Below are 24763 nucleotides of genomic sequence, written 5' to 3' on the forward strand. Positions count from 1 at the left end.
TGCAGCAGGGCCTTGGACTTTCATTCCGGCAGCCCAGAGGTGGCACGGGGGACACTCCCAGGGGTGCTCTTCTGTTCCATTGAGGGTGGGGCAGGTATATCCCACCTCTTCCCAATGTCCCCTCCTACACTGGAGGCTGGTTTGTATGGGCCCCTTATTGACTGGAGGTGAAGGGCAGGGTTCACTTAAAGCTATGAGATAAACCCCAAGCATGAAGATGTTTGACTTGGCAATATACATAGTTCTTAGAGGGATTAAAACATGCAAACAGTGAGTTTTACATGGCTCTTTGATACAACTAATAAACTCTCATATTGCAAGAGAAAGCTTGATTCTACTCACTTAATTTAAATCAGTAGAAAGAAACATGCCCCAGTTAAGGCTCGCAGCTGGTCAAGCTGTCAGCCGGCCTGTGAAAAGAGTTGGTGCTTCTTGGTGTGGGAACTGGTCTCCAGCAGCAGAGGGTGGAGATGGGGAGAAATGTGTCAATGAGTTTATAAATGAAAGACAGAATCAAATGGAAATGGTTTCAGTTCTCAGGTTCAAAGGTCGTTTCTTTTGTGCTACATGTACTTGTTGCTGCTTTCAGGTGCAATGGGCCAGGCCCTCTGTCTAATCCATGTGGGTTCCTGTGCTCTGTCTCTGCAGTCACCTGCTGTGGGGCGGGGCAGGGGGCTGAGATATATTAGTGGAACTCAGGGTGCTGAGTCCCAGGGAAGGAGCCAGTGGGGACACTGGGGAATCCCAGTGGAAGAGGGAAGCCAGAGAAGTGTGTCTGGCCTTCAGAGACCACCAAACTGTGATAAAGGCTCACTCGGGAGGAGGAGCAATGGGAAATGGCAGGAGAAATAGCAGAGGGAATCATAGGCCTGGAATAGTGGGAAGAACATGGGCTTTGGGAGCTGGTGCCACTTACTGCCTTTGACCTTGGGCTACTTAATCCCCTTGGGCTTCAAGTCTTCATTTAAATAGAAAGATAACATCTTCATGGCAAGTCTGCTGCAAGAATTAGAGAAAATGTACATAAAGCACCCTGCACAGTGTCTGGCACATGCTTGATGCACAGTAAGTGGGTAGCAAGGGTGGTAGCAGTAGTCGGAGAGTGATTACTATGGTTGGAGAAGGTTGGAATACAGGTCATACTGTGAGGAGAAGAATGCAAACCCACTGCAATTGTTTCTAAAGCCTCAATTATGGTCAAATATGATATGACATTGACATTTTCTCCTGTTCTCTTTTATGAAAGCATCTTTAAGGCCTAAATTAATAAGTTATCTTGGGCCCAATGGACTAAATGGTAGGGGCCTCTATCCCCCAGTAGGGACAGTCATATGTCCTTGCAGTAGCCACAACTGAGGACCTCACAAAGCAAAGCTTCGGCCACTCAGCAGCCACTGACTCCAACTACAGCTTTTTACAGATGTGAGCCCTCATGCTAGACCTCTGTCTTCCGATCAGCTACCCATCCTCAGATTCACCATTACCTTCATTAGTAACAGGGTCTTTCATATCCCAAGTTTATACAGTCAAGTATGATTGATTTCTAGATTTGGAAGTAAATGACTTTTTAATAAGCTTGCTTCACATGTTGGTAGTAATAGTTCTGTTTTCAGAGCCTGGAATGATTCCTACTATCATCTTTTAGGTATTTTTTTCTTCTAGAAACTAGCACTAAAGCTCTTTCTCTTTTTGTTTCTGTAATGGCTAAACATCATCACAAAGAAGAAGGGGAGCAGGAGAGAGGCACAGACAGACTTGCTGACCATGGCAAAGGATGATTTTCAGGAATGACGTACTGCAGAGAGAACAGCGTCCGCTCTCTAAACTTGAGTTCGGCCTACATGAAATGCTAGTGCACATGGCTCTGCTTCTGTATGGATTTCATGCCCAGTGGGTATCACCTGGGCATTCTGGGGTAAGTGGAGAATAAGGAAACACAGGGAGCTAGGACTAGAATTAGGATGCAAAGCAGGTAGCAAAACCACAGGGAGGTGTCTGCGATGAAGCTTTGGGAGAGGTGAGGGAAGCTGAAGGAGGAAGAGCTATACTTCTTCACTCATCAGAAGGGGCGGGGTGAGCTGGAACATGTGTAACTAGGGCTGATGGCACAGGTTCAGGTGCAGTGTCTCTGAGTCAACAAATCCCAGTGATAACATCAGAAAGGCAGTGAACACTCACAGAGAAGAAACACAGACACCGAGAAGGAATTGCCATAATATGCAAAGATAAGAACGCTTTGCAAGATTCATGTTAAAACTCTAGGGGAGAGAGATCCTGAAAACTTTTCAGTGTACAAGGAATGGTAAATGGAATTTAAATATACAGAACCCCTCATGACAAATTAAAGATGAATTAAATGTTATTATATGTTCTTTAGTATATTGGTGCTAGTGTTTTGGTGATTATAAAAATATTTGTAGGGTCTTCCATAATTTACTTGTACACAATCTTATTTTTCACATAAAGGCTTAATTCTGAATTATGGCTTTTCCTATCACAGGGATGTTCAGGTCCTTTGTGGCTGGGGATGGATGGACAACTGTCCTCTGTGCATTAGAAGATGTGACAGTGATATGCCAGGGTACAGAGATTGTTGAGAATTCTCATTTCAGCAGAAGCAGCTTTCCTTTCAGCTCATGGGCTACACTGGTCATCAGCTGCTCTGGGATCTAACAGGTGCCAGGAGGACAGCAGACCTTCACATTCTTTGAGCTTGGAAAGATTAAAAATTTCAGAATTAGGAGCAACTTCTGCCTTCTACAGGAGAGTCTGGATATTATCTTTGAGGCAAAGGCAGCTCTCTTTGAGATATTCTAATCACTTAATGGATCATTTGAGGTCTGTACACGGGAGGTTAAACTTGACCATTTTCTGGGAAGTTTAAAAAATGAAAATAACCTAAATGCAGGTGCTTTATGCTAAGAGTTAGGTGTTCTGAGTTCAGAAACACAGATTGGGCGTTTCTTTAGCAGAGCTGTTTCCACACAGCTAATTTTTTCTCTCTCTCTAAATCTGTATGTAGAGTGTCCTATGGCTAAAAAATAGTGTTTGTACTTGTACGGTGTGATGGTTAATTTTATGGGTCAACTTGGCTGAGGCATGGTGTCCAGATGTTTGGCCAAACACCAGTTTAGATGTTGCTTTTAAATGTGATTAACCTTTCCATCACTTGATTTTCAGTAAAACAGGCTACCCTCCATAATGGGGATGGCCCTTATCCAACCAGATGAAGATTTAAGAGAAAAAAGACCAAGATCCCCTGAGGAAGAAGAAACTCCAGACTGCCTTGGGACTCAAACTGTAACATCAACCCTTCCCTGGGTCTCCAGCTTGCAGACGTGCTCTGCAGAATTCGAACTTGCCAACCCCCACAATCATACGAGCGAATTCCTCAGCATAAATCAGTCTCTCCACTCTCTGTCTCTGTCTCTGTCTCTCTCTGCATGTGCCTGCGCGCGCGCACACATGTATATATATTCTATGGTTCTGCTTCTGTGGAGAACCCTGACTAATACAGATGGTATGGGTGTGTGATATTGCCCAAGCACTTGCTCTAGAACTTTGGGAGCAGAGGACAGACCACAGTGAGATGGATGTGCAGGCCTTAATCTTGTCCTCATCTTGCCTGTGAATGGAGGTTCTCATTCAGGTATCAAATCAGGCTTATAAAAACAGGGGAAAGACACTACTGGTATTTAGTGGGCTGGGCCTAATCCTGCACAATAGAGAATGGGCCTTCTCAACAGGCTAATGGCATCTCCACTGGGAAACATGACATTTGATGAAAGCTATGACAGGGAGCTGGTAACTGAGTGCAGCCCACTTGGATTAGTGACTTGCTTGTGCCATTTAAGACTAAAGAGCTCAGAGTTTGGAAAAACAAAGGGCTATAAATTATTTGGCAGGGCTGTGACAATGGCCTGGAGAGAGCGATTATGTAAAGAGGCAAGTGGGCCTGGAGGCCAAAGCAGATGACTGCTTGGAGCATCTGGCTGAAGGGACTAGGAGGCCACCAGGAATGAGGCCCCAGAGCCACTGGGTCAAAACCCACGAAGAGCTCCACTTCCATAGTGCTTTTTAGCTACTTTCCCAGGAGCATTTCCATTAGCCCCGAGCCTCTTGTAAAAGTCAGCCTGGCCTAGTTGATGTGGTAGCCTGGAAAACAGAGCCCCAGAGGCTAGAGCAGGGGCCACCAGCATTCCACCACCAGAGGAAGATGGGCCCAGTGAATGGTGGCACAGAGGAAGACGACGAAGTTAGGTGCATACAACAGAGCATTCAAGAGGCAAGCCTCAAAGACCATCTCAGGTAGAGTCTGGGGGATAGTTTTGAAGTGAATGAACTAATTTTTAGCAGTAAAGCCAGTAGGAACTTCGGTTATAACAATTTGGGAATAAAAAGGAGGCATGCCCCATCTGGCTATCATAGGATGGTGGGGCCAGGGCTGTCTGAGACTCAACAGGAGAAGTTTCCTCTGGTGCTGCTCCTACTCCAGGAACAAGAACAAGTGGCTTACATGGGCCGGTGGGGCGGGGTTGAGAAAGCCTTGCAAACTGGAAGAGGACAACATTCTTTCAAACACAGCCTGGATGGTTATACTCCTAACTGATGCCAATTTGAACTCACAAACTGCTGAAGAAATAAAATCTGGTTAAATTTGTTCGTTTTCACCCTTCTTAGAAAATTTCAAAAACTAATATTTTGCAGACAGCTCTATGCTGGCCACACTGGCCAGGCCTTGTGGGGTCCAAAATAAACACACCTGATCTAGATTCGGTCTCATCAGGGGGCCCAAGAAGCAGCCAAGGAATTAACACAGGAATCCAAGGATCGTTTCTTGTTTCAAAAGGCCTCAACTGGAAATAACTCTGGCTTTGGAGGATTCGTGTGAGTGTGGCAGGAGGGAGGACAGAGCTGTGGGGAGAAGTTTATGAATGTGTGCAGGTTTGTTTAAAAGGATTTTGATGCTGACATTGGAGAAAAGATCGGACTTCTGCTTCATGATGATGAATATTTATAATCTTTTCAGAGTCAATACCAGTGAAGAGTGAAGATGTGTGACATGCAGTTTCTGGTGAGAACTTTGTTCTGGGCGTTAGAATATTGTCTGCTGGAAACAGTCTGCTTGAGGTAATGATTTTCTGTACCACAGAATTGCAGAAATCTGTTTTCCACAGATTACGTGTCAGCAGGCTCATGCCAAAGATCCTTTGTGGGTTGTTATTTTAGCAATGAGAGGGCGTTTAGTGGAATTGGTGGTTTTTCACCTGGATCTTAGGAGATCACCAACTATGCTAATACATCGGATGAATGATGGGTGAGCTAAGATCTTGCATAAACATCAGGAAAAGAACAACTAATTATCTAAATGGCAAACAGAGCATCCTGAATTCCTAACAATGTCATATTATCAATGTGGACAGTGGTTTTTAGGAAGCTGTCCAAAGGGCCAGAGGCCCTCCTGAGGGTTCTCAAATCACTTCAGTTCTCTCAGATCTTGATTGAATAATCCAGGCCCAGTTCCAGTCTGTCCTTCGCCACCTGAGTTCTGGTGACCTGCTACCTTTAGTGTGGTTTCTCCCAGAAGCAGAGCCCTGTACAAGTAGTTCCTTTGAGAAGTGATCCTTGGAAAAACTGATAAAAAAAGTGGGTAAATGAGACAGGGAGGGAAGGCAACCAGAAAGGGGACCACAGCCCCACTGTAGGCAACTGAAACTCAATCCCACTGGGGACATCTGGGGGACAGCGTAGGATACATACCTCCGAGTTGTCCCTCCTAGGGGTAAGGAAGTGGGGTGTGTGTACACCAATTTCCAACAGTCATTGGTTGAGGCCTCCTGGGGGTTTTAAATCCCTAGCTCTGTCCTGCCCCAGGCACAAATCTCGCGTGGCCAGAGAAGCTCTCAGGAATAAGTGAAGGTGCTCACAGGAGGAGTCATGCTAGCATGCACACACGAAACGAGAGAGTCGAGCTTGACAGCATCTGCTCTATCCTTTATTTCTTGTTTTTCATCTTTCTCATTTGAAAAGATTACTACCTCCTCAGTTAATACAGTCGCTCACAAGCACAGCTAATCCTCTGGCAACCAAGTCAGCAAAAAGAGAGGCAGATGATATGAAATATTCTAGCCAGTCCACTGCCTGACTTTGTATAGGTCTGGCTGGTATTTTGAGGGCCAGGATTATTGGTCCAGCCTGTAGGAATAACTATGATAGCTCCTAGTTTTCTACTGACCATATTTTAATAGGAACCATATTGCCCAGACCTTGGCTCATATTCTTAATGCTGAAGTGGGCTGCTCTCTCTTGCTACTTCAGTTTCCCTTTTAGGGATGGTACCTTGGAAATGAAGCTGTGACACCAGAAGTTCCTTAATTCTTCTTCATCAAAATCAGCTTTCACCTGGTGCAGTGGAAAGGAGGTGATGTGTTGCTATGATGGTAAATGCTACTTGGACCAATCCTGGCAGAGGTAGACACTATCTGAAGCATGAGGGACTCAAGCCATTTCAAGTACTTATCCTAGGACAGTTCAAACCATGCCTCCTCCTTAGCTTGGGTCCCTCAGCTTGTTTAACCCCTCTGTGCTGTGCAAAGTGAAATCTTTTAGCCATTTAGGAAGCCAGGGAAAGGCATCCCCTAAAGGCCTTGATGGGGGAAACTTGATGAAATATTGCTATATGGAAAGAGACTAAAAATTAAATTGTTTTAAGAGGGACAGAGATCAGGATATCTACTGAAGCACATTTAAGAAACCCATAGCTTTTGCTCAGTTGACAATAGAAGGGAAAATTGTATTATAGGTAGTTATCTTTCATGAAATGTCCCCAAATCTTTCACAGGACACTTATTTGTGGTGACCTATTACTCCACCTACAAGGCCTGGCTGAGAAGCCCTCACTGATTTATTAGGGGGCTCTGCACATTAACCCACAAGTCTTCTTCGTCTTGCTTCTTAATCAGCTTATAAGTGTCCTGAGGCTGGGACCCTCTCCTAGGGATGTGTGTGTCCCCACAAGGCCTTGAACTTAATAAATGTGCAATCATTGACAAAGACTACATCACAAGACCTAGAATTTCCATCAATATTTCTGGCCACAAAAGTCCTCAGTTTCCTATTCTCTCACTCCTAATGGCCTGGCTTGAACTGTGGAAACACTGCAGCAAAGGCTCCTACTGTGTAAAGCCTGAAATAATTCACCGAATCTGTATCTTTAACCTACACAGATGCCTAAAGCATCCTTCCTAGATAAATTTAAAATATTTCTGTTTTCTACATATGATTCATTAAAAATTGTCTTCTTTCTTTGGTGGGCTCACACTTTTATTTTTTTAATTAATTAATTAATTTGAAAAATTTTTTAATTTTTAAATCATGTTTATTCTATTACTGTTGTCTCAGTTTTTCCCCCTTTGCCCTCCTCCACCCATCCCACCACGCCCCTCTCCCAGAGTCAGTTCCCACTCTGCTGTCCATGTCCATGGGACATTCATACATGTTCTTTGTCTAGTCCCTTCCCCTTCTTTCCACCATTGTCCTCCTTCCCCATCTCCTCTGGTCATTTTCAGTCTGCTCGATGTTTCCATGCCTGTAGTTCATTTTGTTCGTTAGTTTATTTTGTTGAATAGTTTCCACTTACAGGTGAGATCATATGGTATTTGTCTTTCACCGACTGGCTTATTTGACTTAGCTTAATATCCTCCAGTTCCGTCCATGTTATCACAAAAGGTAGGAGTTCCTTCTTTCTTTTTTTTTAAATGCAGATTGATTTTATTTATTTATTTATTTTAAATGTCAAAAGCCATTATAAAATATTAAAAAATTTAAATCCATTAATTAACAACCAGTAAGATTGATTTGTGTGTGTGAGCATGCACACATGGGCAGTTCTGTGAGGCTGAACATACCATATACAGATTCGTGTAACCTCCACCACAGTAAGGATTCCCAGGAATTCTATTGCCTCACAAACACCCCTATCTTGCCCTGTGGGGGTCATACCTTCCCCCACCCCTGCTCACCATCACTACTGTCTTGACTTTTTCAGAATGTCATATAAATGAAATCAGCTTGTACACAGCATTATGAGATTGGCTTTTCCCACTTAGGACAATACCCTTGGTTTTGCACATTGCTGTATGTATCAACAACTTGTTCTTTTTATTGCCGAGTAGTATTCTATTGCATGTATTACAGTTTATCCATTCACTCACTGAAGGACATTTGGGTTATATCCAGTCTTCAGCAATTTTGAGAACAACTGTAAACATTTGCCTATGAGTCGTTGGGCAAACACAGTTTTCATTTCTCTCGACTAATTAGCTGAGTTTTATAGTATGTCTATGTTTAACTTTCTAAGAAATGGCTTAATTGTTTTCCAAAGTGTCTGTACCACTTTGCATTCTAACTAGTAATATATGAGTACCAGGTGCTCCACATCCTTGCCAACATTTGGTATTGTCAGTTAATAATTTTTTAAAAATTAAGCTATTTTAATAGAGGTGTAATGCGATCTCATCATTGTTTTAATTTGCATTTCTCTAATGGCTAATGATGTTGAACATTTTTGCAGGTACTCATTTGCTATTTGTATTATCCTCTTTGGTGAAATGTCTGATCACCAGACATCTTCTGCCCCCCCAGCCCCACCTTCTGTATTCTCTCACCTGTTCCATTGGTTTACCCATCTATCCTTTTGTCAATTCTACACTGCCTTGATTACAGCAGCTTATAGTAAATCTTAAACTTGGGTAGTGTGAGTTCTTCAGTGTTGTTCTTTGATCAAATTGTTCTCATTGTTCTATTACCTTTCCATATAAATTTTAGGATCACCCCCTTCATAGCTACAAAAATTCTGCTGTAATTTTTATTAGAATTGTATTAAATCCAAAGATATAAAATTTTCTAATTATTGAACATAGCATGTCATCATCTATTCATGTCTTTTTAAAAAATTTCTTTATTAGAGTTTGATAGTTATTAGCATAGAAGTCTTTCACATGTTTTACTAGTTGTTGTTTTTTTAAAGATTTTATTTATTTATTTTTAGACAGAGGGGAAGGGAGGGGGGAAGAGAGGGAGAAAAACATCAATATGTAGTTGCCTCTCACATGCTCCCTACTGGGGACCTGGCCTGCAACCCAATCTTGTACCCTGACTGGGAATCAAACTGGCAACTCTTTGGTTCACAGGCTGGCACTCAATGCACTGAACCATACCAGCCAGGGTTGAGCTTGAGTATCTTTTCATATACCTAATGGTCATTTGTGTACAATTTTGGAGAAGTATTTATTCAAATCCATTGTCTTTTTAAAATAATTGAGGTATAATTGACATATACCATTTTATTAGTTTCAGGTGTACAACATAATGATTTGATATTTGACTATATTATAATATAATCACCACAACAAATGGTTTTCTTAATTTTTTTCATAATGTTCATTGCAAAGAAATACAATTGATTTTTGCATATGATCTTCTACCCTGCAACCATACTGAACTCTATTAGTTCTAATAGGCTTTCTTTTATTAAATTCCTTAGAATTTTCTGTATACAAGATCATTTCATCTAAGAATACAGATGGTTTTACTCCTTCCTTTCCAATCTGGATATATTTATAAAGTTAATTTGTTAATACCAAAAGCAGAACTTTACATTAATTCCTACCTCACTTAATTTTGTTTTATCCCATAGTTCAGCTCTCTTCATTTGAACAGTCTTTCAAGTGCATTTTATTTGCAATTCATCTTTTTACTTCCAGCACCTGGCATAATGTCTGAAGTTCTGCATTTAATAAACGTTTGCCAAATGAAGATGGTGGTATGGCTTTGCACTTTTGCTAAGCATGTCTTTTCTGTGTCTTTTGTTGATGTAAATGTTAAACAATGTTGGTGCCACTAAAATGTGTAGGGTTCCAGGATATCAACAGTGGTGGCAGCGACACCCAGAACCTGCCCTTTCCCAGAACCGAGAGGCCACACTGGCAGGAGGAGACAGCAGCCTCAAGAAGCAGTGTGGACGGCACCAGCACAGCAATGGCACCAGCCTTGTGGACACTGACATCAGAGGATGAAGGTGAGGCATCCTCATCTTGCTGGGGCAGCAGACAGCACTGAAGAAGCCAGAGCAAGAGCAGAGGCAAACAGCTGCCATTATCTGGGCTGAGCAACCTTGGTTCTATGCAAATGTGAAATGCTTTCTGTGCTCTTAAAGTCAATAGAAAGGGATACTCTCAGGGGTTTGAGGGCCCCAGAATAGGGGGTAAAAATGAGAGCCAAATGTGAGGACTATTTCATCTTAGGCTGCAGTGGTCTGGGAAATCTTGAGTCAGACCTGCAAAAGTCTATCATTAATTATTTCTTTGATTCGTCCTTCCCCTGAAGATACTGGTCCATTTTTCTCCTTTCCCTTAATTTTAAATCCCTAAACTATCTTCTCTGCTTTTTAAAATCCTACACAATCTGCAGCACATTATTTTTGGCTTCACTACCCTCACATTCTACTCTCACATCACAATCAATTAACATGTTCATTTTCTTAAAAATATTTTTTCGCCCCAGCTGGTGTGGCTCAGAGGATTGAGTGCTGGCCTGTGAACTAAAGGGTCGTCCTTTCGATTCCCAGCGTAGGGCACATGCCTGGGTTGTGGGCCAGGCCCCCAACAGGGGGTGCAAACACTCATTGATGTTTCTCTCTCTCCCTCTCTAACAATAAGTAAATAAAATCTTTTTTTAAAAAAAGGTCATGTGACCTTTGTTCAGATAATTTCTTTTGGTTTTTCAAGTTCACTAACTCTTCCCTCTGTCATCCCTATTCTCCTCTTGAGTTCATTTGCTATTTTATTTTTTGGTTTTAATTTTCCATTTGGTTTTTCATCGTATTTTTGATACTTTGAGACTTTCTTCTTTTCAGGTATTTTAAGAGGGTCTTCCTTAATTCTTGAAGCATAGTTTTAGGAGCTGCTTTGTCTTTGATAATTCTACCACTGTGTCATATAAAGGTTAGAATCTATTGATTTTCTTTTCCCTGATGAGTTGAGATTTTCTTCGTTCTTCCTATGCGACATAATTTTGGATCAAATCCTGAACATTTTCTGGGTCTTGTTAAAATTCTAAGACTACTGATTTTCATTTGTTTGTTTCAGCAGACAATCAGTTTGGTTAGGTTCAGGTCACAAATTCCAATAAATCTTCTTTGGGCCATGTTTCCAATGTCAGCTCTGTTTTCAAAGGCTTTGCAGTGCTATTGGAATTTGTCCCATGTCTGTGCTACCCAGTGGCCAGTATGGGACCTGGGTGGTAGTCAACCTTATAGCAGGATAGTCAAAGCCTTTGGTATGCTTTTTAATCCACGCATGCTCAGTATGAAAGTGAGTACAGGAGTTTATATAAACAACTTTATGGAGTCATTGTCTTGATTTCCTTCTCCCCTGTGATCTACCTGACACATTGTGCCTCCTAAGGCCTCACTCCTGGTCCTCTAAATTCTGCTGTGCCATTTCCATGACTATGTCTGTATCAATGACTAAGTAGTGGGAGGACAGAGAAGGGAAAAAGCAATGGGGAGGTTTCCCATGTTTTTAGTACCACAGTTTCTCTGGTTGGAATGGAGGAATCTCCTCCATCAGAGTTCTAGACTTCTTTTTGGCTGCTACCTCTTGTCACTACCATCAGCAGATCTTCCGGGGTGCCGCCTTGATGGTATTTTGAATTCTGGTCTCCTTCCCAAAGCTGCCTGCTACCAATTGCTTTTTGGGTTCTCAGGTAGCTACTTCATGTGTTTATAGTTGCTTTCAGTAGGAGAGAAAGGTTGGAGTGTGATTATTCCACCTTGCCCAGAACTAAAACCTCATAGTTTTTCTTTTAATTTATAGAAGAATATGTCCATCTTACTGGCCATTTGTACAGTTAGAGCTAACAAGTTACATCCATAATATTTGCTTCATTTCCTTTTCTCATCATGTAGGCAGACACAGTCTCTCATTCACCCAGCTCATTAAGTGATTGTATTTGTACTGTACTTAATTCCTTATCAAACCTCAGACATTTGTGCCCATGTGATCCTACTGACCAGGCCATTTCTCAAACAGAGTCCCTCCATTACCTCCTATGACTCTAGAGCACTGTAGATCTGCCTCACATCAAAGTCACATTACAGAAATTCTAAGAGCTGGGACTTGGGTGATGTATGGCAATACCTATCATGGTCATATGTCTTCTGTCATTCTAATTGTGTAATCTTAAGCCATTTTCATTAAATCTAGGAACAAGAAAGGAGAGTTTGTTACCACTATTAGCTGATAGTGATTCAGTGCTCTAATGAATGCAATAAGAAAAAAAATACTAAGTGTAAATACTAGGAAAAGAGTTTTCTTTTGAGATGAATATAATTCTACTTCTAGAAAACTCAAGAAACTATAGCAAGAAATAGACTACTAAAATTAAGAAGATAATTTGGTAAGATAACTTGAGTACAAAGAAAGTATTTATAAGTATAGGTTTTTATTCTATCTCAGGAAATAGAAAAATATTCCATTCACAAAAACAGCAAAAATTATAACACACTTAGGAAGAAATCTTACTCCTAATGACTCTATTCCAAGGATTGGCAAATTGGGGCTGGCAGGCCATTCTGTCCTGCGGTCTGTTTTTGTATGGCTTTGGACTGTGAGCTAAGAATGGTTTTTATATTTTTATAGGGTTGTTTAAAAAAGGAAGGAGAATATGCAACAAAGGCCATATAAAGCCCACAAAGCCTAAAAAATTGATATTTACTTTCTGGTCCTTTATAGAAAAAGTTTCCATAGAAGTAAAAGCACCAGTAAATAAAAATATACGTTCAGGGGTGTTTGGTGCAGCATGTTTTATATGGCAGAAAAATGGAAATAAAGCAAATATCTGTCAACCGAAAAATAATGAAAAATACTATGGTAAAACCATTCTGTGGAATATCATTCAGCCAATTAAAAAATTAAATATAGTCATACCAGTTGATTTGGATGAATATATATGAAATTCTGGATGCAGTAAAAAGCAGGATGCAGAGAAATATATATAACATGATTATTTTGATCTCTTTTTCTTTTTTTTTAAAAATACAGCACAATCTCTCATATAAGTATATGAATGTTAATATAATTATATCGACAGGGAGAAAGAATTTTGAATGTTAAGCTACGGGGCACGAACACTTTTGACTGGTGATGCGTAGGCCTCAGAGGTTTCTGAGTGGGAGTGCGGAGCAGAGCAGTCACCTGAAGCTCTGGCTTGGGGATATTAATCTTTATAAGGCAATCCTTACTACTTATAACCCAGAATTCTAATTCAAAGGTGGCCAACTTCCTACTGGCAGACTACTGCCAAATCTGCTATCCCCTCTGCACCCCCCACCAGCCCTTCTGTTCACTGTATTTCTCTTGTTTGGATTCTTTTTTAGCATTTGAACAGCTTTGTGGTTTTGGTAGCACTTTGAGTCAAAACTGGCTATAAACTTCTTTTGCAATCCATCCACTCCCTCTGGGGACAATAACAGAAAAGTATTGCCACTACTGTCTTCTTGAGACCACCTAGGGAGTCACCCTCATACCCTAGTCAGTGGCTGTTAGGGCAAAGGCTTCCCCACAGCTCCTCCCCCTGAGGATATGGTACCTGGCCTCCCAGGGGTCGGGCCCCTTTTTCCATGCGATGTCATCTCTGTTCTGGGGTTAATAAAGGCTTTGTTCTAGTTATCTCACTGCGGGTGAGGTGAGGCCAAATTCTCATCAATTCCTCTTCATGATACAATTTTTTTTTTTTTTTTTTACAAGATTGTAGCATTTACTTCAGGAGGAATATGTGGTTTCATAACCTTCAAACATCTACTTGGTCTTGCCTTAGATTATTGGTCAGGCAATTAATAAACTTTACATCTTTGAGGTTTCTTGTCTATTAAATTTACTTGGTACTTTATCTATTTCTGTAGTCATTCCTTAATTATTTATTTCTGTCTTCCAACAAAAGGGAGTACCTCAAAGGAACCTAGTATTTGCTAATAAGTTGCTGGACACTCTTACATTCTAATTATTTATTAGGAGGTTTTCTAGACTTCAACATCATCTCAACATGTGTTAGTAAGTTGTTTTGCAAAACACAATTCAATTTTAAAAATATTCAGGCATCATTAAAGATGTCTTCAATAAAGATTAAATTAATAAAATCAGCATTTACATCATTACAAAGCTTACATTTTCAACAGTAAAGTCATTAGATCTGCAATCTGGTAAAAGGTTTAACCATCTGTATGCAGGAGTCATTTATTCAAGCACTGGCTACAAGACAACTGATCAGGAGTCACCATGACCAGTTTTGACCCATGGATGCTTTAGTGAGATCTGTGCAGTGTGACCAAGATTACCTTGGACAAGTGTGATGGTGAGGCAGTCTTGATAACTCCCAACTAATAATTTCAATAAAAGAACGGCAGACAATACAATCTTATGCAAGGACATTTTTACAAATTAGAGAAAAATAACTTTGCTAGAGTTCTTCCAAAAACATTAAGAGAAAATTAAAACAAGTGACAGACTGGAAGACAACATCTGCTGAATATTCCAAGACAAAGGCCCTATATCCAGAGGACATGAGGAGTTCCTACAAATCATAAAGAGAAATTCAACCAACCAATGGGCAAAGGATGCGAGACACTCAATTCCACAAGCTGTCAGGGAAATGCAAATTAGGACAATAATGAAACACCATTTTTTGCTCTCCAGCTGGCAAAATCTAAAATGACTGGTATTATCATGTATGAGCAAGGATGTAGGGGAATAGGTACTATCACACACTGATGGGACCACAAACCAATGAAGCATTTTGGGAAGAGAACTAGGGAGTACTTGTGAAAATTAAAAATATACATTCACTGTTGTTCTCCCCAGTTCTGCTGTTAGGCATCTATCTCAAAGAAACATACATTTGTACACAAAAATGCTGGCATTGTTTGTGATAGAGAAAAATTGGGGAAAAATGAAATGGTTTATCCATACTTAAAAAGAGCCCCACTAAAAATGGTGGCAATATACCTATACTCACTGTTAAATGAGAAAAGCAAAGTGCAGAATAACATGTTCATTATGGTCCCATTTATGCAACAAAACAGGGCATTATTGAATGTCTGTTGCCTGTCTATCATCTATCTATATACCATCAGTCAATCAATCATCTATCTATATATCTACAAATGCAGAAGGGGATGGAAGGACATGCAATGAATTGTTGAAAGTGATTACTCCGCTTTGGAGAGGGGCCATAGTTGGTGCTGAGGGAGAGACACTTACATTCGAGATGTACATTAATGCAGTGTTTGAACATTCTACAGCAAGATATACCCAGGAATCACTTGAGCTATTAAAAAGAGACAAAAACTAACCCTCCGATTACTCTATAACTTCCTAAAATCAAGATCAGGGGAGGGACCCTGGGAAGACAGACTTGCCCTCCCTTGACTGACTTAGCCTTTGACTACTCCCAGCAAGCTCTCTGCTGCCTTCCTTTATTCTCTTCCTGGGAGTAAAGATGGGGAAAAGGCTTATTTTGCTGGCTCCCATTCCTTCTTTTTGTCATCAACTTGAACTCAGCAAGGACATGTGAGTTTCCGGGGTACATATACAACAGGGGCCTAACCTCCTTCTTAGTTGGGCTGTATATTTTCGTGCTATCTAAAGGCATTGACCTTGGAGCCCAATAGAAACTGGGTTCCAGCTGTGGCTCTGCCCCTTATGAGCTGTGTGTTACTGGGCATGTTCATTAACGTCCCCAGGCCTCAGTTTCTCAATCTATAAGAGGATAATAACAGTACCTCTACCAAAGTTAGCCATTATTATCTTTATGGGTGGGGACTCAATCTCTTTGACACTTGCAGTACCAAAATCTGGGCTTAGACACATGATGGCTAACCTCGAGTTTCTCTGTTTACTCCCAGTTCGGTCCAAACATTGATATCAGACTTGGGGGTCTCTGTGGCATTTCTGCCCCCCTCAATCCTTTCAGCTTTGCTCAAGAAGCTTCCTGGGGTCCTGCTGTTATTATTTTCCCCACCAAGCTGCCTGGGACTGGTTTTTGTTCATGAAATACCTCATTCGTGGCACAGCCTGGATGTGCTCAGGAACAGCCCTGCCTTTTAAACGTTGTCCAACAGCAGACAGATACCTCAGAAGGGGGAGCACAGGGCTCCTGAGGAGGGACAAGGGTTTCTGCATGTTACTTCATCCTCTCCTCTGAAGGTCTGTGTTTTCCCCAGCTCATTTGGCCATGGAGTTACACAGGTATACCTTTAGGCTTGAGGAAGGAAGTCATGGTACAGGCTGTGTGTTTCAGAATGGGGTGATCCATGGGGTTATGTTACTACATGAAACCAACACCAAACTGAAGTCATCTCCACTGTGAGCAGAACGGCCACTGTTGGAGAGAGATACTCCCACCCGTGTGTTCTCTTTTTGAAGGCTATCGGTGGTTTTCAGCATGGGACGCATCCATGTTTTCACAGTGGTCAACAGTAGACACAGCAAAGCTTCTGCAATTTTCAGTTCTTCCCTATCCAGAATCACCAACAGAGCCCCTACTGCCACATCACCTCAGCCACAGTTACTCATTCCACTTTTTAATTAGCATAAGATGATGAAATATACTTTTATCTTTAGAAGTGAAATATGATATGAACTCTCTTCCCTTGGAGGAGGAGTAAGGTGAGTCCAGCTCATGCTCCTGTGTTTAAAGACAGTCTCCCTTCTTTGGGTGCTGAGGGAGCCCTCAGCCTGGAGGGACCGCCCACCCACAGACTCACACTGCCTCTCCCCAGCCACACGCTTCCTGCTTCCCAGAAAAGTTGGCACTTTTTGCAGGGTTATTCTGACACCTAGATAACAGTAGCTCTGGCGAGTTATTTTTGCAATACTTGCATGAACTTATCATGTCAAGGATGTACATTACTCTTAGAATGAGATTAGAATGCATCAGCTGCCTTCTGAAGATCTGAAATGACTCTCATATGAGGGGAAGAAATTTTATTTTAAGGCATTTCATTAAATGAAATAGGTGTTGGAAAAATTGGTTCTTTGAAGGCGATTCAGCTTAGAGCCTCAGCTTATGCCATATTCCACAATAAATCCTAAATAAGTTGAGCATGAATAATAGAATAATAAAAAAAAACTATAAGGAAATTTAGGAAAGCATTAAATAGATAGCAGGCAATGAACAACCCGTCATTATTATTGTTATAATAATAAGTACAAAAGCAATGGAAGAAGTCATAAAAAATACCAATGGATTTGACAATATAAAAATAATAAAATAAAACCCTGCATATTACAGTGTACTTTACAAAGACTAGTCACTATCATTGTTGGTAAAACAAAGAGGTAATGGCCAGGTGCTTCCTGGAGAACCTGGAAATAAAGAAACTGATGTCACCTTATAAGACTTGAACCAACAAAAATCTCCACACAAGTCTCCATGAGATAAAGCCAAGGGGATACAAGATGTCAATCATTGTACTTGCCCTACCCATCTGCTTTAAGGGAAACCCTCCTGTCACACTCTCTGCTGCCTAGGTGGCCACCTTCTGAAACACAAGATCTCGCTCTCTCCCTGACCACAGATATCTGGACCAGAGGTGGGCTTCTGTCCCAAAGATAGCACATTCTTAAGCAACTGATCTATTTAAGGCCTAAAGAAGATAAATTGGGCCAGCCAGGTTCTTTTTCTCATAACATTGAGCTAAGAAACAAGCAAATAATTAGCTCATTAGCTTTGGGGACAGAATGTTTGAAGGTGCTTTCAGGTTACATCTGGGGTCAGAGCAGACAATGAGCAAGTGGCCAGTAGGCTGCAAAGGCAGCAGAGGCCCTGAGGGAGGCGGTGTGTGTGCTGGGCTCTGGAGCCCTCTAGTTCCTGGAGGAGATGGGGTGAGGCTTCACAGTGACCTTGAGAATCTGGCTCTCAGAACACTTCACCTCTTTTTGTTTTGATTCCCTTTGTACTTGGACATGCCTATTTACTAATCTTCCAATAACCCATTGAGTTCCCTTGGAGAAGATGCCCAAGAAGAGTTCCTGTCTACCAAAGAACATCTTCCATGGAATATTTAAAAATTGCCTCTCTGGTTTATAGTGAGGTAATTTACAGGTATCATTCTTTCTGAATCCAGACAGCCAAGGTCAGATCCCAGATCCTGGTTCATTCAGTGAGTTAAGACTACCCTGTCAGGACTCTTGGGAAGCAGCCATCCATCTTTTGTGCTGACGTTCCTTCTTTTATACATGACAATTATTAGTGTTACCTATTGTCAGTTATTATACAGCCCTCCATCTTGCTCAAATCTTTTTTTGTTGTTTGTTTGTTTCGTCTCCAAGGTAACAGCAACACATTCAATCAATTCCATGAAGACATCAGTCATACTGCTGATAGGTTGTCATTCAGATAACTCCATGTCTTGGAATTTCAACCTTCTGAATTGTTACATTAGGGATCTTAAGAAATCACCTTTGCTCTTTCCATCTTCACATGCCCTGAGCCATCTCAAAAAGATGCCTATCTATCCCGCTTTTAAAGGTTCCTAGGATTTCTACCCATTTAATTACCCTTTTTGGGGCAAAATGTCTTTTTAAATGAGCAACTGTTTTCCCCCCCAATACAATTGAAAATTATTTCTTGCTTTCTGAGTCTCTTTAAAGATGAATTACAAGTCATTGGCTAGCCTGTGTGATATCAGGTAACCAACAGTGGGTTCTCTTACAGCTTTTCCTTTAATAGGAATCAGCTCACGTGTGATTAGTAGAAATGGTATTAGTGAGAGTGGTCTCTCCACATCCCTGCCCTTAGTCCAGTGTGGCCAGTGCCCTTTCTTGGAAGGGAGAATCTCTCTTCCTGGGTGGCTCTTTTCATCTTTGTGTGTGCTGTTGGTGTTTCTGCTACTCAGCGCCTCAGCCCTCCACATGCCCTCTTCTATCACGATAGCCTCAGTTTGGAAGAACAAATCTGCTGTTTTATATAGCAGTTCTTTATGCATTAAGAATTTAACATGCTTTTAAATTTATATTATGACTTCTATTAGAATTGCAATTGGCTTGTTAGAGTCCTGGTTACAAAGTTGCATGGATTTTAAGAGGTCTTCTCAATCTTAATTTTCCTACAATCCTTGTTATTTTTAGCATGTAATCTTGTTTTAATTCCATTATAGTAGAAAAACTGTGCTTAAAACCAGTTTTGAGTTTCTCACTTGCAACTAGGTATTTCCCCAGAATAGATTAATGTGGCTGTTATCTAACTGAAATCTCCTTTACATCTTCTTGTTTCAGGCAGCAGATACATTTCTGAGAGGTCTGTAGTGAACACGATGTTTTTCCTGCTCAGTTAGGCAGACCGTTTTGTTGCCCTGGATGCAGGGATCACCTCAGAGAGGGCACATGACTGAAGCCGGGACAGCCATTCCTCCCTATAGGGGCTTCTGCCAGCATTGTTGGGAAAAATCGCTTATACTAGGATTATGAGTTCTTCAGACCATGCAGACTTCGAGCTTTCAGGAGCACCCTGACACTAAATGCAGAGAGCCTATCAGAGAACCTAGCCAAGCAGAACTGAGGGATGGAAGAAAGAAGGTGGAAAAGGAGGCAGGGAGGGGGAAGGAGGTCTAGAGAAGGGAGAAGAAGACGTGTGCATTTGAAGCCAACTGTACTTCTTGGACTTTCTGGTTACAGAGACAATAAATTCTTTTTTATGCTTATAGCCAAACACCCTGACCAACACAAATTAAGCCCAAATTATTTCAATTTTTTTGATAAATATAATTAAAAAATCAAACTAAATAATGCACATCCAGAGCTAAAAATAAACATGTGGTAAACAACACAATAAAGCAAAAATCTGCTTTGTAACTTTTAAACCGTCACCTGAGCTGCTTTTCTCTGAAGCATCTCTTCTCTGTGGAGAATTACTGAGGAAATGCAGTGTGGGGAAGGGGATGCTGCGCAGAGTGAAAGGGTGGTGTTGATTTTTGCATTTCTTATTTTTTGAGATATAGTGTTTTTCCCTTTATGGTAACAATTTTATTTTGTGTCCCTGGTGACTTCCATGACGGTCCTTAATCAGGCTTTCTGTAGTCCTGTCTCTGCTGGTTTTGGTACTTAAGCACAAGTACTTCATTACATCTCCTTTTAAACCTCATTTAAGTTTGCTTTGAATTCTCTCATGTTTTCTGAAGCACCAGTAAACCCACTTAGTTGGAATTGTATACAGCCTGAAAACACAACCTTTCCATTTTCCACACAATTGAATGTGATAGTCAGAACCCACATGGGTCACAGAATCTTACCAGGGCTCCTGGAAGCCCATAGCACAACTTCCTGCAAACTAGAAAAAGGTGCCCTTAGGTGCCCTAAAGGAAGATGCAACCCTGATCCCGTGGACATGGAGTGGGGAGCAAGGGACAGCTGGGGGTCAGACCCCACTTGCTGCCACACCTGAGCCCATTAATAATGTACAAAGACCCCTTTAATCTTCTTGGGCTATGTGTGCATGGGCTAGGATCTAGTTTGAGCCGGTTTTTGGGCATATCATGTAGGATGATGGCCAAATAATCAGGAAAACTTAGTAACAGCCTAGTAAAATTTTGAACTCAGAAGAAATTGTCAAAGTTAAATAAACCTGAATTTAGGGAGGCAGTATACTGTATTTAAAAGTTGTCGAGTTGGACTGAAATTGATTTTAGTTCCAGCTTGGCTGCTTAGTAGGTCACCTCACTGAAACTCCGTTTTTTTGTTAAAATCTGCAAAATAATGATAATGCCACATTTCATAGACTCTAGACTGCATCAACTGTACGATATAATCATCCTCATTACAGAGGTTTTAAAATATAAAAATGTAAAATTAGAATATGAAAAAATTGCCAAGTGGGATCATTAAATGTTTCCTGATTTGAAGTGTTAAGGCTATAAAAATTGTGTATCTTAGAATATATGACACATGGTAATACTCCCTTATAACTAATGGCTCTTCTCTCTGAGCATTAAATGAGATAACATATATCAAGTTCTTGCCACAGCTCAGAGTCAGTGTTCAGTAAATGGTGGGGCTGTTGTTAAAGCTGATGACTAATAGAAACAAAAGAATATACTTGACTCAGGTCTTCATAACCTAGCAAAATGACCTGGCTGTTGTTTTTCCCCTACTCCAGGATAAGATACCAGAAGCCACCATGCACAAGTAGGTCTAGACGTAAATCTTAGAGGAAGATTAAAGTAAAGAAAATGTACAAAACCGAAAAATAGTGCTATTTAGTCTGCTGATGGAGACCCAATTTGATTTTCCCAAATCCTAAATGTACAAGAGAAATATTTTTAAAAAGACTATTGTTCAGATGTGAGCTGGGATCCTTCTCTGGATTTGGAATAATAGAAACGAAACTTTTAGAAAGCTTTGTTAGGATTTCTAGTGTATGTCTTTTTTCTTCACCTCGTACTAACAGTTACTTCTATGACATTTCCTGTGATTTTTGAACTGATCATTGGTTGGCTCACTAGTGAAAACCCTTCTGTGCAGCATCCTGTGATGTTAAGTTTTCATTTAGACCTGGATGGGTCTATGGAGGATGAAGACATGCCAAGAGGTATCAGTCAAACCCTTTCACCTGCCTCCAAAGCAGCTGGTTTCTGGACTGGTCTAGGAGTGGGACTTATGCCAGAAAACAGCCATTCATTGTCCTTTGTTGCCAAAGACAATGCTGCAAGCGGTAGAAAGAACTCTGATGGAGAAACACTGATGCCAAAATTCTAATGAGTGAAAAATGGCCTGGTTTTTGCCACTACCTCCAAAGCAGTCTATTTCTTTTCCCACAGTTTGGGCTCAATAGCATTCCCAGAGATAGATGAATGGAACCAGAGTGTATAGGAACACACACAAAATACAGCTCTCATGATGAAAAGCTCTTGTGTGTGGAACAGGTAAACACAATGAAAATGACTCTCCCATGAAAACGACTCTCCCATGAAAACAAATATTCTATCATCATTTTTTTATTCTTCCACTTCGGATCTAAACTTGTTTCAAAATCAGGTTGACCTAAATAAATAATGTATTTAGAGGGACAAAAAGGAGTTTGTGGCAAGAGTTTACCTACCCAGTTTGAAGTGGCTTGTTATAAAAAAAAGCAAATAACATGGAAGTATCAGATTTACTGATGATGTCATATAAATATAGATATCATGTAGTCACCGCTGAATTGATAGCCTTCAGAATGAAACTCAAGTGACAGTTCTAGATCACAATGCCAGAGAAAAGCCAAATTACCTGAGGAGACAGTGGCAATCTAAACTTTAAACATGTGGGCCGGCTGATCTGTAGTTCACATACACAACTTTCATTTCCTCTCTGCAGGCCAGTTCCTTTTGCACTCCGCTGCATTGCACTTCTGCCTGGGGGCCAGAGGCAGCATGTGGCACAGTTTGGGAGCGAAGCTAAGTCATCATCCCTTGCACATAATGATACATCCATGCCATGCTCCCACCTTATGACCCTTAGATTCACTAAAGGACTCATTGGGAACTGAAAATGTCATTTGATTTAATTTCTCCCTGGGAAGAAATTAAAGATTTATGACCTAATAATGTCACTAGGTCATAAATCTCCTGAAAACAGTTCTTTCGAGGTTCCCTTGGAAATTTTAAGTATGTGTATAAATTCTATCTTATACCTCCTTACACTTAACCTTGTGTCTGAGATGCAGTGATGGTGAGTTCGTTCAGTAATGGGGTTGAGTCTCAGCGACCCACTCACCTGGGCCTCCTTGGATTAAGAGCACATTTGAATGATGAGTGGCTAGAACATAAGTGTTGGTCTGCTATTTGCAGAAAATGAAGAGTGACATGGGCTTTATTAGAACCACTGAACTAGCTACTTTTTGTTAGCAGAGAATGCTGGAATCTCAACATTGTCAGTCTCCAGAAAAAAGCTCAGGTCTACTTGCCCAGGGCTTCTGCTAGCAAAACTACAATTACAGACATCCCCTGTGGTAGCTCAGTTACAGCCTCACAGCCTCCGCCCCAGCCTGTGTAGCTGCAGGGCAGCCTCCGACTTGCCTAATCTGAAGAATGTGGCAAACTGGATCCATTAACACATGTTATTGCACCAAAATTATGGAGAATCTAGAGTTGTTTGTGACAACAACACAAGGTGCTCAGAGTGGAAAGATAAGTATATTAGCATAGGTCATTGGCACCTTCCATCAATAATCTGTTTCATTAGTGTTGGAACAGTTTTAATTTAGTTTAGAGAGTTAGATATTTTTTAACAGCAAAACCTTATACTACTATTTTTTTTTGTGGAGAAACTATGTATTTATTTATTCAAGAAGCAATTTATAGAAGTCCTTTCCCTCTTATCTCCCCAGGAATGAAAACAAACCACTGGGTCCTTTGAGTCAGGTAATGCTGAGAAGTCAGCTGACCCACTGAAGCCTGCTTCCCTTCCTCCCTCCCGGCCACTGCCAGGTAGGTGGGTCAGCACTGTCTTGCTGCAGGGTGTCTGCTTTCCTGCCCCAATCAACTTCTTTATTGCTTTGGGTCACTGATCCTGAATCAGATAAACTATGAATATATCTCCAGAAAAATGGACACACTCCTAAACCCCAATTTTTTTCATGCAACTTCAGGAGCTTGGAGTCTAGGACAAGAAAGGAGTTTTACATAGGGTTTTAAGAAAACAATTATATTAAAAAAATTATCAAAAATTTAAAACTTTTTTTGATACAGAAATATCTATGTGCTTTTATATAAATGTATTAAACAATCAGATCTAATGATGAGTCTAATAACTATTGTAACTTTGAAGTATTGAGGAATATAGAAGATATTTTATGATGTCTGCCAACTGTACTGTGAAATGAACATGTCTGTGATGCCCACTGGTGACCGGTGCTGCTGTGGTCTGCTGCCCACGTTCACCCTGAAACAGTGCTAAACTGCAGTTAGTGGTTAGTGCAAATGAAGGTGCATTTCCCTCCACCCAAGATCCTGGACTTCAGGTTAAGAATCTCTAAGACTCTAGAGATTCCTGTCCTGGTGCTGGGAGGGGCCCTTTCCATTCAGGCCGATGAAGAGAACAGAGAGCTCCTGTTTCCTCAACTAAAACAACCAGAAGTTATAATTTTCAATATTTTGTAGAAAACACGAAAAAGGACATTCAGAGTGGCTGTTGTCTCATCCTCATTTATGAAGGGAGTAAGATGAGGACAAGAAAGACTCAGAGACTCAGCTGTGAGTAGGTTGGTAACTTCTGCCTTCCCTACCACAGTGGCAAAGGCTTAAGGGATCCCCTCTGTGAGGCTGCACCAGGCTGGGAGATGGATCTCCGTGTGCCCTCTAGATTGAAATGACACACTTTTCTTTTGCTTTAACAAAGGTCTGTGGCATACTTTTGTTGAGTCTGCCTCTGGCTTTACCCTCACCTCTCTCAGGATGCTTACCTAAGTAGGGGAGCCCGGCTCAGCAGCCCAGGAACACTGGCTCATTTTTGCTTCCTCCCATTGGTTTACTGAATGGCACTGAAAAATGAACACCTGTGCCAAAATGCTAAGTATAAGCTTTGGGAGGTGTGAGAGTGTTTCATAGCACTTGAATTGTCACTCTAATCCTGTGGTGATGATCGGCTGAGCTGTTGCTGAAAGACACCAGGGGAAAGCTAAACTTTCTCATTGGGATGCTAGAGCTCAGGCCTGCATGGGGATGAAAGTT

The 24763-nt window shown here is 41.1% G+C and overlaps 1 protein-coding gene across 1 annotated transcript in view; it reads right to left on the bottom strand.

Moving 5' to 3' along the window:
- The window catches only part of KIF6 (kinesin family member 6), a 408870-nt gene that overhangs the window by 50860 nt on the left and 333247 nt on the right, over positions 1-24763 (bottom strand). The gene's annotated exons all lie outside the window — the stretch shown is intronic.

The sequence above is a fragment of the Pteronotus mesoamericanus genome, unplaced genomic scaffold (assembly GCF_021234165.1).
Source record: "Pteronotus mesoamericanus isolate MK-2021 breed Mesoamerican mustached bat unplaced genomic scaffold, CSHL_Meso_final contig_20, whole genome shotgun sequence".
NCBI lineage: Eukaryota > Metazoa > Chordata > Mammalia > Chiroptera > Mormoopidae > Pteronotus > Pteronotus mesoamericanus.